General features: G+C 40.5%; 1 protein-coding gene and 1 non-coding gene across 2 annotated transcripts in view; both read right to left on the bottom strand.

The window, feature by feature from the left end:
* The window catches only part of LOC140176771 (uncharacterized), a 43,984-nt gene that overhangs the window by 7,180 nt on the left and 22,537 nt on the right, over positions 1-14,267 (bottom strand). The gene's annotated exons all lie outside the window — the stretch shown is intronic.
* On the bottom strand, positions 2,103-2,210 carry LOC112731868 (small nucleolar RNA R71). Its single transcript, XR_003167621.1, has one exon. It is a non-coding gene; the product is annotated as a small nucleolar RNA R71 (small nucleolar RNA).

Genomic DNA, 14,267 nt, shown 5'->3' with positions numbered 1-14,267 from the left:
TTGAATATCAGCTGTTGCATGCCTGATTTATATCCTAAAGCTGGCTGGCTATTAAGCCATGTCTTACCCTCAGATTGGAGCTTTAGACTAAGAGCACAAGATTCCTGGAATTCATATTAAAAACTTTGAAATATTTTTTTTTCCTAGATGTTTTTCGAAAAAAAAAATTTACAAAAATCCAAAGAAAAAAAAATCATAAAATCATAAAAATCAAAATTATTTTGTGTTTCTTGTTTGAGTCTTGAGTCAATTTTTAAGTTTGGTGTCAATTGCATACTCATCTTGCATTTTTCGAAAATTGCATTCATGCATTGCATTCATCATGATCTTCAAGTTGTTCTTGGTAAACCTTCTTGATTGATCTTCATATTATATTATTTTGTGTTGTATGGTATTTTTCATATGCATTCTTGAATTCTTAGTGCCTAAGCATTAAAGATTTCTAAGTTTGGTGTCTTGCATGTTTTCTTTGCATCAAAAATTTTTCAAAAATAAGTTCTTGGTGTTCATCTTGACATTCAAAGTGATCTTGGTGTTCATCTTGACATTCATAGCATTCTTGCATGTATTCATTATTTTGATCCAAAAATTTTCATGCATTGAGTATTTTTGTTGTTTTTCTCTCTCATCATAAAAATTCAAAAATAAAAAAAATATCTTTCCCTCTTTTCTCTCATAAATTCGAAAATTTGAGTTGACTCTTTCAAAATTTTTAAAATCTAGTTGTTTCTTATGAGTCAAATCAAATTTTCAATTTAAAAATTTTATCTTTTTCAAAATCTTTTTCAAAAATCATATCTTTTTCATTTTTCTTATTTATTTTCGAAAATTTTAAAAATATTTTTCAAAAATCTTTTTCTTAATTTTATCTCATAATTTTCGAAAATATCATCAACAATTAATGTTTTGATTCAAAAATTTCAAGTTTGTTACTTGCTTGTTAAGAAAGATTCAAACTTTAAGTTCTAGAATCATATCTTGTGATTTCTTATGAATCAAGTCATTAATTGTGATTTTAAAACTCAAATCTTTTTCAAAACTAATTTCAATTATATCTTTTCAAAAATATCTTTTTATCTTATCTTTTTCAAAAATTTGATTTTAAAAATATCTTTTCTAACTTCTTATCTTTACAAAATTGATTTTCAAAATTTGTTTCAACTAACTAACTAACTTTTTGTTTGTTTCTTATCTTTTTAAAAACTACCTAACTAACTCCCCCTCTCTAATTTTCGAAAATCTCTTCCCTCTTTTTCAAAAATTCTTTTTATTTAATTAATTGTTTAATTTTTAATTTTAATTTTATTTCATTCCTAATTTTCGAAAATCATTAACTCTTTTTCAAAAATTATTTTCGAAAACTTCCCCCTCTCATCTTCTTCTATTTATTTATTTATTTACTAACATCTCTTCCTCATTCACCAAAAATCCGAACCCCCTCTCTATCTCTGAGTTCAGATTTTCTCTTCTTCTTTTCTTCTACTCTTCTTTTCTTCCACTCACCTAAGGGAACCTCTATACCTGGGCAAAAAGGATCCCTATTATTATTTTTCTGTTCCCTCCTTTTTCATATGAGCAGGAGCAAGGACAAGAACATTCTTGTTAAAGTAGATCCAGCTGAAAGGACTCTGAAGAGAAAACTAAGAGAAGCTAAATTACAACAATCCAGAGATAACCTTACAGAAATTTTCGAACAGGAAGAGGAGATGGCAGCCGAAAATAATAATAATGCAAGGAGGATGCTTGGTGACTTTACTGCACCTAACTCCAATTTACATGGAAGAAGCATCTCCATCCCTACCATTGGAGCAAACAATTTTGAGCTTAAGCCTCAACTAGTTTCTCTGATGCAACAAAACTGCAAGTTTCATGGACTTCCATCTGAAGATCCTTTTCAGTTCTTAACTGAATTCTTGCAGATATGTGATACTGTTAAGACTAATGGAGTAGATCCTGAAGTCTACAGGCTCATGCTTTTCCCATTTGCTGTAAGAGACAGAGCTAGAATCTGGTTGGACTCTCAACCTAAGGATAGCCTGAACTCTTGGGATAAGCTGGTCACGGCTTTCTTAGTCAAGTTCTTTCCTCCTCAAAAGCTTAGTAAGCTTAGAGTGGATGTTCAAACCTTCAAACAGAAAGAAGGTGAATCCCTCTATGAAGCTTGGGAGAGATACAAAGAACTGACCAAAAAGTGTCCTTCTGACATGCTTTCAGAATGGACTATCCTGGACATATTCTATGATGGTCTGTCTGAATTAGCTAAGATGTCATTGGATACCTCTGCAGGTGGATCCATTCACCTAAAGAAAATGCATGCAGAAGCTCAAGAACTCATTGACATGGTTGCTAACAACCAGTTCATGTACACTTCTGAGAGGAATCCTGTGAATAATGGGACGCCTCAGAAGAAGGGAGTTCTTCAAATTGATACTCTGAATGCCATATTGGCTTAGAACAAAATATTGACTCACCAAGTCAATATGATTTCTCAGAGTCTGAATGGAATGCAAGCTGCATCCAACAGTACTCAAGAGGCATCTTCTGAAGAAGAAGCTTATGATCCTGAGAACCCTGCAATAGCAGAGGTAAATTATATGGGTGAACCTTATGGGAACACCTATAACCCCTCATGGAGAAATCACCCAAATTTCTCATGGAAGGATCAACAAAAACCTCAACAAGGCTTTAATAATGGTGGAAGAAACAGGTTTAACAGTAGTAAACCTTTTCCATCATCTTCTCAGCAACAGACAGAGAACTCTGAACAAAATACCTCTAATTTAGCAAAATTAGTCTCTGATCTGTCCAAGGCCACTGTGAGTTTCATGAATGAAACAAGGTCCTCCATTAGAAATTTGGAAGCACAAGTGGGCCAGCTGAGTAAAAGAATCACTGAAACCCCTCCTAGTACTCTCCCAAGCAATACAGAAGAGAATCCAAAAGGAGAATGCAAGGCCATTGAATTGATTACCATGGCCGAACCTGGGAGGAATGGGAGGACGTGAATCCCAAGGAGGAAGACCTCCTGGGACGTCCAGTGATCAATAAAGAGTTTCCCTCTGAGGAACCAAAGGACTGTGAGGCTCATCTAGAGACCATAGAGATTTTATTAAACCTCCTTACACCCTTCATGAGGTCTGATGAGTATTCTTCTTCTGAAAAGAATGAGGATGTTACTGAAGAGCAAGTTGCCAAGTTCCTTGGTGCAATCATGAAGCTGAATGCCAATTTATTTGGTAGTGAGACTTGGGGAGATGAACCTCCCCTGTTCACCAATGAACTAAATGCATTGGATCAACTGAGACTGTCTCAGAAGAAACAGGATCCTGGAAAGTTCCTAATACCTTGTACCATAGGCACCATGACCTTTGAGAAGGCTCTATGTGACCTTGGGTCAGGGATAAACCTCATGCCCCTCTCTGTAATAGAAAAACTGGGAATCTTTGAGGTGCAAGCTGCTAAAACCTCATTAGAGATGGCAGACAACCCCAGAAAACAGGCTTATGGACAAGTAGAGGACATGCTAGTAAAGGTTGAAGGCCTTTACATCCCTGCTGATTTCATAATCTTAGACACTGGAAAGGATGAGGATGAATCCATCATCCTTGGAAGACCCTTCCTAGCCACAGCAAGAGCTGTGATTGATGTTAACAGAGGTGAACTAGTCCTTCAATTAAATGAGGACTCCCTTGAGTTTAAAACTCAAGGACATCCTTCTGTAAACATGGAAAAGAGGCACAGTAAGCTTCTCTCAAAACAGAGTCAACCAGAGCCCCCACAGTCAAACTCTAAGTTTGGTGTTGGGAGGCCACAACCAAATTCTAAGTTTGGCGTTGAACTCCCATATCCAAACTCTAAGTTTGGTGTTGGGGAGTCTCAACAATGCTCTGAACATCTATGAGACTCCATGAGAGCCCACTGTCAAGCTATTGACATTAAAAAAGCACTTGTTGGGAGGCAACCTAATTTTTATTTATCTAATTATATTTTTATTAGTTATATGTCTTCATAGGTTCATAATCATGTGGAGTCACAAAAACAACTGAAAAAATTGAAGAAAAATCAAAAACAGCATAAAAAACAGCACACCCTGGAGGAGGAGTTCACTGGCGTTCAAACGCCAGTAAGAAGCATCTGGCTGGCGTTCAACGCCAGAACAGAGCATGGAGCTGGCGCTGAACGCCAAAAACAAGCATGAAGCTGGCGTTCAACACCAGAAATATGCTGCATCTGGGCGTTGAACGCCCAGAACAAGCATCAGTTCGGTGTTTAAACGCCAGAATTGCATGCAAAGGCATTTTACATGCCTAATTGGTGCAGGGATGTAAATCCTTGACACATAAAGATCTGTGAACCTCACAGGATCATCTCAGGATCTGTGGATCCCACAGAATCCCCACCTTCCCTCCTCATAATCCTAGTTTCTTCCACATCTTCTTCTTCATCTATTCTTTCTTCTCCTGCTCGAGGGCGAGCAACATTCTAAGTTTGGTGTGGTAAAAGCATTGCTTATTTTGCTTTTTCATAACCATTGATGGCACCTAAGACCAGAGAAACCTCAAAAAAAAAGAGAGAAGAGAAAAGGGAAGACAAAAGCTTCCACCTCCAAGTCATGGGAGATGGAGAGATTCATCTAAAGGATCTATAGCTCAGTGGTAGAACATTTGACTGCAAATCAAGAGATCCCTGAGATACCTCAGGGGATACATTTCCCCCCACACAATTATTGGGAGCAACTAAGGATAGGAGCACCAAAATTACTAGGGATCAAGCAACAGAGACAAGGAAGAGACATAGAAGAGCTCAAAGACATCATTGGTCCCTCAAGAAGAAAACGCCACCATCACTAAGGTGGACTCATTCCTTGTTCTTAAATTCTCTGTTTTTCATTTTCTTTATGTTAAGTGCTTATCCATGTTTGTGTCTTATTACATGATCATTAGTATTTAGTAACTTTGTCTTAAAGTTATGAATGTCCTATGAATCCATCACCTCTCTTAAATGAAAAATGTTTTTAATTCAAAAGAACAAGAAGTACATGAGTTTCGAATTTATCCTTGAACTTAGTTTAATTATATTGATGTGGTGACAATACTTTTTGTTTTCTGAATGAATGCTTGAACAATGCATATGTCTTTTGAAGTTGGTGTTTTAGAATGTTAAATATGCTGGATCTTGAAAGAATGATGACAAGGAGACATGTTATTTGATAATCTGAAAAATCATAAAAATAATTCTTGAAGCAAGAAAAAGCAGTAAAAAAACAAAGCTTGCAGAAAAAAAATGGCGAAAAAAATAGAAAAAAAAAAGAGAAAAAGCAAGCAGAAAAAGCCAAAAGCTCTTAAAACCAAGAGGCAAGAGCAAAAAGCCAGTAACCTTTAAAACCAAAAGGCAAGGGTAATAAAAAGGATCCCAAGGCTTTGAGCATCAGTGGATAGGAGGGCCTAAAGGAATAAAATCCTGGCCTAAGCGGCTAAACCAAGTTGTCCCTAACCATGTGCTTGTGGCGTGAAGGTGTCAAGTGAAAACTTGAGACTGAGCGGTTAAAGTCAAGGTCCAAAGCAAAAGAAGAGTGTGCTTAAGAACCCTGGACACCTCTAATTGGAGATTTTAGCAAAGCTGAGTCACAATCTGAAAAGGTTCACCCAATTATGTGTCTGTGGCATTTATGTATCCGGTGGTAATACCGGAAAACAAAGTGCTTAGGGCCACGGCCAAGACTCATAAAGTAGCTGTGTTCAAGAATCAACATACTGAACTAGGAGAATCAATAACACTATCTGAACTCTGAGTTCCTATAGATGCTAATCATTCTGAACCTCAATGGATAAAGTGAGATGCCAAAACTATTCAAGAGGCAAAAAGCTACAAGTCCCGCTCATCTGATTGGAGCTATGTTTCATTGATAGTTTGGAATTTATAGTATATTCTCTTCTTTTTATCCTATTTGATTTTCAGTTACTTGGGGACAAGCAACAATTTAAGTTTGGTGTTGTGATGAGCGGATAATTTATACGCTTTTTGGCATTATTTTTAGTATGTTTTTAGTAGGATCTAGTTACTTTTAGGGATGTTTTTATTAGTTTTTATGTTAAATTCACATTTCTGGACTTTACTATGAGTTTGTGTGTTTTTCTGTGATTTCAGGTATTTTCTGGCTGAAATTGAGGGACTTGAGCAAAAATCAGATTTAGAGGTAGAAGAAGGACTGCTGATGCTGTTGGATTCTGACCTTCCTACACTCAAAATGGATTTTCTGGAGCTACAGAACTCAAAATGGCGCGCTTCCAATTGCGTTGGAAAGTAGACATCCAGGGATTTCCAGCAATATATAATAGTCTATACTTTGGCCGAGTTTAGACGACGCAAAAGGGCGTTGAACGCCAATTCTACGCTGCAGTCTGGAGTTAAACGCCAGAAACACGTCACGAACCAGAGTTGAGTGCCAAAAACATGTTACAACTTGGCATTCAACTCTAGAAGAAGCCTCTGCACGTGCAACATTCAAGCTCAGTCCAAGCACACACCAAGTGGGCCCCGGAAGTGGATTTATGCATCAATTACTTACTTCTGTAAACCCTAGTAACTAGTTTAGTATAAATAGGACTTTTTACTATTGTATTTGACATCTTCGGATCATCTTAGGATCTTGGGACGTCTGGTTCTTAGATCATGGGGGCTGGCCATTCGGTCATGCCTGAACCTTTCACTTATGTATTTTTAACGGTAGAGTTTCTACACTCCATAGATTAAGGTGTGGAGCTCTGCTGTTCCTCATGAATTAATGCAAAGTACTACTGTTTTTCTATTCAATTCAACTTATTCTGCTTCTAAGATATTCATTCGCACTTTAACATGAATGTGATGAACGTGACAATCATCATCATTCCCCCACGAACGCGTGCCTGACAACCACTTCCGTTCCACCTTAGATTGGATGATTATCTCTTGGATCTCTTAATCAGAATCTTCGTGGTATAAGCTAGATTGATGGCGGCATTCATGAGAATCCGAAAAGTCTAAACCTTGTCTGTGGTATTCCGAGTAGGATTCTGGGATTGAATGACTGTGACGAACTTCAAACTCGCGAGTGCTGGGCGTAGTGACAGACGCAAAAGGAGGGTGAATCCTATTCCAGTATGATCGAGAACCTCAGATGATTAGCCGTGCCGTGACAGAGCATTTGGACCATTTTCACCTGAGGATGGGATGCAGCCATTGACCACGGTGATGCCTCCAGATGATTAGCCATGCATTGACAGTGCATCGGACCATTTTCACAGAGAGGATGAAAAGTAGCCATTGACAATGGTGATGTCCTTACATAAAGCCAGCCATGGAAAGGAGTAAGATTGATTGGATGAAGACAGCAGGAAAGCAGAAGTTCAGAGGAATGAACGCATCTCCATACTCTTATCTGAAATTCTCACCAATGATATACATAAGTATTTCTATCTTTATTTTCTGTCTATTTATTATTTATTTTCGAAAACTCCATAATCAATTATTATCCGCCTGACTGAGATTTACAAGATGACCATAGCTTGCTTCATACCAACAATCTCCGTGGGATCGACCCTTACTCATGTAAGGTTTTATTACTTGGACGACCCAGTGCACTTGCTGGTTAGTTGTATCGAAATTGTGAATGAAAAACGATTTATTAAGACGTGCGTACAGAGTTTTTGGCGCTGTTGTCTGAGATCACAATTTCGTGCACCAAATACCCACAGTAGCGACTAAATCAGACACCAATGCTGGAAGTGGCAAATTACCCTGGGCGTGGACTTGACCCATCGCTTGCTTGATAAGAAGTGGAATGTTCACCGGTCTCTCCGTGAGAACACACCAGACAAGCAAGGCGAGATCCTCCGTGAAGGATGACTTGTGGGTGCTAGGTAGCACATAGTGGGATAGGATTTGGGCCCAAGCTCTAGCTTCCACAGTGAGGGAACGTGCGTCAATGCACTTGGGTCGCATCCGGAGTCGACCTTGGGTCCAAAATGACTCTGGTTCAGCAATTACTCGAAGAATCGAGTCCCAATCAAACCTAAACTCATTCCACTGACGTAAGACCTTTTGGTAGTCATCTATTTCTCTTGGTACCGGTAGGACATTAAGCACTTGCTGAATAGCCTCTTTTGAAACTGGGACTTGCTTCTGGCGCACGTATACTGATTGAAGAGAGGGGAGATGGTAGTTAGTGTAGAACTGTACCACCCACGAGAGGTTGACCTCTTGTGGTTTTCTCAGAAGAAACTCCCATCCTCGCCACTCAATGCGGAGCAAGATACAATGAGCAACCTTGTCTGGCGGGGCGAGTAGATGCTCGGCATGATAGTTCCTTTCAACCATGGCGGGGAACACAAGTTCACAGAAGCTGTTGGGGAACCTTGAAGAATCCTTTGCCGGTTTGCTCTTCTCTTTTTCATTAATAGGAGCGGATGCCTTCGCCTTCTTAGATAGGGGGTTGGCTCCTAGTGTAGGGTGCGCCTTGGAGGTTGACTTTTGGGGTGCCCTCTTTGTTGCCGGTTTTCTTGGGGCTTTCTCCTTGCCTTTCTTGGTGGCCATCCTGAAAAGGAAGGGAAAAGGGGAAACATGAAACCCAAAGAATCATTTCAAAGAAAACAACATGCAAGTGAGAAGTAGTACCCAAAAGAAATTGTGCAACAGAATAATTACGGAGGCGTGGGTCACAACACTTAGCATGTGATGCAAGAGTGAGTAAAGCATGCAATGTGGCATGATAAGAGTAATCTCAAGCATCCATAACAAAGAATAAGTCATGTTTAATGAGTATCTCATTGGCAAGCATAAAGCAAAGTGAACTCAATGCACTTAGAATAGAGCAAGTGAATGAGGAGGAAGCACCAAATTGAATGTGTATAACCAAAATAACCCAAAATGGTATTCGTGCATTTCCTCGAACACTTGGCGTGCAGTTATCAAACAATGAGCGAATATGAGATATTCAATCAATTAGAGCCCCAAAATAAAATATCAATCATCATCACAACATCACCTACTTACAACGATAATGAAAGATAACAAGAAGATCTATCAAAGCAAATTAAAAACTCAAGTCCAACATCCATGAAAAAGCAAGAAAAAGAAAAAGATAAACAAGCAAAAAGCAAGTAGTATAATTATGCATCTAAAAGAGAAAATAAGAGAATCAACAAAAAGAAACATGTAACTAAAAGAAGAGATTATGAAAAGAGAGCAAGAGGTGAGATGTAGAAGAAGTAGAACCTTGAGAGGTGTAAAAGAACAAGGTGGAGTTTTCTTTTGTGAAAAAATGAGAAAGAGAGAGCAGAGGTGTAGTGCCACCGGGGGTGGTGGTGATCGCCGGTGAGTGGAGTATGGAAGAAGAAGAAGAGAGAAGAGGTGATGGAAGAAAGAAGAAAGAGAAGTAGAAAAGAGGTGAGAAAAAGGAACGAAGGAGGGCGCACCAGTTTTAAAACTGGGTCGCGCAATCGACGCGCGTGCGCACGGTGCGCTTGCACATCGATGAGAGTTAGGTGAGGGACGCGTACGCGTGAAGGGCAGCGGTGCTTCTGGCACAGAGTTGGCACGAAGTAGGCCCAACTCTCTGGTTTTTGTACCAGAGTTGGCATGCAGCACAGGCGACGCGGACGGGCACAATGCGTGGACGCGTGCCTGATGAAGTTGGCAACCGGTGGGGATGCGTCAAGTACGCTTGCGCGCCAGGTCGCAGGCACAGAATAGGCACAAGTTTGGCACAACTCTCTGGTTTTTGTACCAGAGAGTTCAGAATACACAACCGACGCGCGTGCGCAAGTGCGCTTGCGCGTCGATGGCGAATTTGCAAAGGGCGCGCAGGCGTCACGCACGCTTGCACATGGATGCCTGGCACGAAGTGGGCACAACTCTCACATTTTTGTACCAGGAGTGTGAGATGCACCACCGGCGCGCGCGCACAGCACGCTTGCGTGCGGATGCCTCCTTCCCCCCCCCCCTCCCTTTTTTTTTAAACAACATAGAAAGGGCTATTCTAACACATTCTTGGCAGGTGTTTAAGCTAGATAGTCAAGAAACATCACAAATTCATGCACCATTCAAAGCAAAGCATTTTCTTAAACTTCAACAATTCATTCATGCCAAGAGTAATGAAATCTATATGAACATCCTAGTAATTCAACAAGATCAACAAAACTAAGATTCCTAAGCAATCAACAACATCAAGAAATCTCAAAATTCACAAGAATCTAAAGCTAGAAGCAAGAAGGTATACACAAGGAAGATCTTACCACGGTGGGGTGCCTCCAACCAAGCACTTTTCTTTAACGTCCTTAAGTTGGACGGTCATTCACTTAAGCTTCCTCTCCTTTTGGTGCATCCTCAAGTAGGAGCACTTCCACTTCTCTTGGTGACTTGTAGCCATGATACTTCTTCACTCTATGTCCATTCACTTTGAAAGTTGTGTCGCTTTGAGGGAAAACAATTCCACCACTCCATAGTGCTTTATCTCTTTCACCTTGAATGGTCCTTCCCATCTAGAACGGAGCTTGCCAGGCATGAATCGAAGCCTGAGTTGTAGAGGAGAACCTCATCACCTTCTTGAAAATCCTTCCTTCAGATATGGTGATCATGAAAGGCTTTAGTCTTTTCCTTGTAGATCCAGGCATTCTCATATGCCTCCATCCTCAGACATTCAAGCTCCTCTAGTTGCAATTTTCTAGCCACACCCGCCTTGGTGAAATCCATGTTACACTGCTTCACCACCCAATAAGCTTTATGCTCAATCTCCACCGGAAGGTGGCATGCCTTACCATAGATGATCCGGAAGGGACTCATCCCCAACGAGTCTTGTAGGCCGTCCTATACGCCCATAGTGCATCTTCCAACCAGAAGCTCCAATCCTTTCTCTGTGGATTCACCACTTTCTCTAAAATTCTCTTAATCTCTCGGTTGGACACTTTCGCTTGTTCGTTGGTTTGTGGGTGATAAGCAGTGGCAACCTTATACAATACCCATAGCGCTTGAGCAGTGTCTCTACTTTTCTGTTACAAAAGTGGGGTCCTTGGTCGCTCACGATTGCTCGTGACGACCCATAACAGCATACAATGTTATTTCTAATAAAAGAAATGGCGGTATTGGCGTCATCTAGGCGGGTAGGTATTGCTTCTCCTCACTTTGACACGTAGTCAACCGCTAACAGAATATATAGATATCCACTTGAGCTGGGAAACGGTCCCATAAAGTCAATGCCCCATACATCAAATATCTCACAGAATAACATAGGCTGCTGAGGCATCTCATCCCTTTGGGACGTATTTCCCGACTTCTGGCATTGGTGGCACGACACACAGAACCGGTTAGCATCCTTGAATAAGGTTGGCCACTAGAATCCACAATCCAACACCTTTTTAGCTATTCGTTGTGGGCCAAAGTGGCCGCCACATTCGGACGAATGGCAAGCTTCAATAATGTGTTGGATTTCAGATTCCGGGACACATCTTCGAATTATTTGATTCACTCCCCTCTTCCACAAGTGGGGGTCATCCCAAATGTAGTATTTGGAATCACTCCTCAACTTGTCCCTTTGGTTTTTAGAAAAGTTAGGAGGGAAGATTTTTGCAACCAAGTAGTTCTCCATTGGTGCAAACCAAGGAAAGCTATCTGACACAGCATGCAAACTATCCAATGGGAATGAATCATTGATCGAAAATGGGTCAAATTTTAAATTTTCAAGGCGGCTTAAATGATTCGCAACCAGATTTTGAGACCCACTCCAATCCCTAATCTCAATGTCGAATTCTTGCAAAAGCAATATCCAACGTATGAGTCTAGGTTTCGACTCATTCTTTGTCAATAAGTACCTTAAAGCTGCATGATCCGTGTATACCACTATCTTGGACCCTAGCAAATAAGATCTGAATTTATCTAAAGCATGAACAATAGCGAGGAGTTCCTTTTCTGTAGTGGTATAGTTGGATTGTGCTGCATCCAATGTTTTAGAAGAGTAAGCAATGACATAAGGGAGTTTACCATCGCGCTGTGCGAGCGCGGCGCCTACAGCATGGTTTGACGCATCACACATTATCTCGAATGGCTGCGTCTAGTTGGGGCCTCGCACAATCGGTGCTGTGGTAAGAACTCTCCTTAGCTCTTCAAATGCACTCACACATGCACTGTCAAACTCAAAGTCCACATCTTTTTGGAGTAGGCACGACAATGGCAAAGCAATCTTGCTAAAATCCTCAATAAAGCACCTGTAAAATCCTGCATGTCCCAAAAACGAGCGGACCTCCCTCACAGATGAGGGGTGAGGTAAAGTGGTGATAACATCGATCTTGGCCGGATCTACATAAATGCCTTCATTAGATACTACATGCCCTAACACTATACCTTATCGTACCATGAAGTGACATTTTTCAAAATTCAAGACAAGGTTAGTGTCAACACATCTAGCTAAGACCTTGGCCAAGTTCTCTAAGCAACAATCAAATGAAGTTCCATAAACACTGAAGTCATCCATAAAGACTTCCAGATAACTCTCCATCAGATCAGAAAAGACACTTGTCATATGATGAGCGGATAATTTATACGCTTTTTGGCATTGTTTTTAGTATGTTTTTAGTAGGATCTAGTTACTTTTAGGGATGTTTTCATTAGTTTTTATGTTAAATTCACATTTCTGGACTTTACTATGAGTTTGTGTGTTTTTTTGTGATTTCAGGTATTTTCTGGCTGAAATTGAGGGACTTGAGCAAAAATCAGATTCAGAGGTTGAAGAAGGACTGCTGATGCTGTTGGATTCTGACCTCCCTGCACTCAAAGTGGATTTTCTATAGCTACAGAACTTGAAATGGCGTGCTTCCAATTGCTTTGGAAAGTAGACATCTAGGGATTTCTAGCAATATATAATAGTCTATACTTTGGCCAAGAATAGACAACGTAAACTGGCGTTCAACGCCAGCTCTCTGCCCTAATCTGGCGTCCAGCGTCAGAAAAGGATCCAAAACCAGAGTTGAACGCCAGAAATGGATCAAAACCTGGCGTTCAACTCCACAAATGGCCTCTGCACGTGGAACACTTAAGCTCAGCCCAAACACACACCAAGTGGGCCCCAGAAGTGGATTTATGCATCAATTACTTACTCATGTAAACCCTAGTAGCTAGTTTATTATAAATAGGACCTTTTACTATTGTATTAGGCATCTTTGGATTACCTTATGATCCTTTGATCACGTTTTAGGGGGTTGGCCATGCCTGGACCTTTCACTTATGTATTTTCACGGTAGAGTTTCTACACTCCATAGATTAAGGTGTGGAGCTCTGCTGTTCCTCAAAGATTAATGCAAAGTACTACTGTTTTCTATTCAATTCTTCTTATTTCTCTTCTAAGATATCCATTCGCACCCAAGAACGTGATGAAGGTGATGATTATGTGTGACGCTCATCATCCTTCTCCCTTATGAACGCGTGCCTGACAAACACTTCTGTTCTACATGAATTAAGCTAGAATGAATATCTCTTAGATCTCCTAACCAGAATCTTCGTGGCGTAAGCTAGAATGATGGCGGCATTCAAGAGAATCCGGAAGGTCTAAACCTTGTCTGTGGTATTCCGAGTAGGATTCAATGATTGAATGACTGTGACGAGCTCCGAACTCGCGATTGCAGGGCGTTAGTGACAGACGCAAAAGGATAGTAAATCCTATTCCAGCATGATCGAGAACCGACAGATGAATAGCCGTGCCGTGACAGGGTGCGTGAGCATATTATTCACTGAGAGGATAAGATGAAGCCATTGGCAAGGGTGATGCCTCCAGACGATTAGCCGTGCCGTGACAGGGCATTGGATCATTTTCCCGAGAGATGACCGAAAGTAGCCATTGACAGTGGTGATGTATCACATAAAGCCAGCCATGGAAAGGAGTAAGACTGATTGGATGAAGATAGCAGGAAAGCAGAGGTTCAGAGGAACGAAAAGCATCTCTATTCGCTTATCTGAAATTCCTACCAATGATTTACATAAGTATCTCTATCCCTATTCTATTTATTATATTAAATTCGAAAACTCCATAATTATTTTATATCCGCCTGACTGAGATTTACAAGGTGACCATAGCTTGCTTCATACCAACAATCTCCGTGGGATTCGACCCTTACTCACGTAAGGTATTACTTGGACGACCCAGTGCACTTGCTGGTTAGTTGTATCGAAGTTGTGACAATTATGTATTGAGATCAGAGCACCAAGTTGCTCACGTTGCCAGGGATTGTTTGAGCCTGGACATC

This window comes from Arachis hypogaea, chromosome 12 (genome assembly GCF_003086295.3).
Source record: "Arachis hypogaea cultivar Tifrunner chromosome 12, arahy.Tifrunner.gnm2.J5K5, whole genome shotgun sequence".
In the NCBI taxonomy this organism is placed as follows: domain Eukaryota; kingdom Viridiplantae; phylum Streptophyta; class Magnoliopsida; order Fabales; family Fabaceae; genus Arachis; species Arachis hypogaea.
The sequence above is the reverse complement of the archived record's forward strand: the minus strand, read 5'-3'. Positions and strand labels throughout refer to the sequence as shown.